The sequence below is a fragment of the Morone saxatilis genome, unplaced genomic scaffold (assembly GCF_004916995.1).
Source record: "Morone saxatilis isolate NCDOM2014 unplaced genomic scaffold, NCSU_SB_2.0 Contig3, whole genome shotgun sequence".
In the NCBI taxonomy this organism is placed as follows: domain Eukaryota; kingdom Metazoa; phylum Chordata; class Actinopteri; family Moronidae; genus Morone; species Morone saxatilis.
In genome coordinates this window covers 7,940,748-7,941,076 of record NW_023339873.1, presented here as the reverse complement: position 1 = coordinate 7,941,076, position 329 = coordinate 7,940,748, and positions in this window count along the sequence as shown.

Sequence of the window (329 nt, the reverse complement as noted above, 5' to 3'; positions counted from 1 at the left end):
TGCGTGCTACTGGGCGCGGGCGCGCTACTGCCATGGACCATTGACTGTGTGCTTTTCAGGATGACAAGATTTAAGCTCTGAAGAAAAAAGTTTGACTTTATTTGACATGTGTGGTGTTTTTTCGTGAGAGTTTTTAGAAGAGCAGGCTAATTAGAATTCAGAAATGGTGTCTTGTGTGTGCTCGTGAATTGTGGTCGGGAGAAAGAGAAGCACTTGGTTAATTTAAAACTTTGTATTTTGTTTTCTTAATAGACCTTTTTTGGGTATTTTTTCCTTCACGCCCTGCTCCTGCCCCGTTTCTCGTACTGGTCGCCTTTCTTTAACTGAAC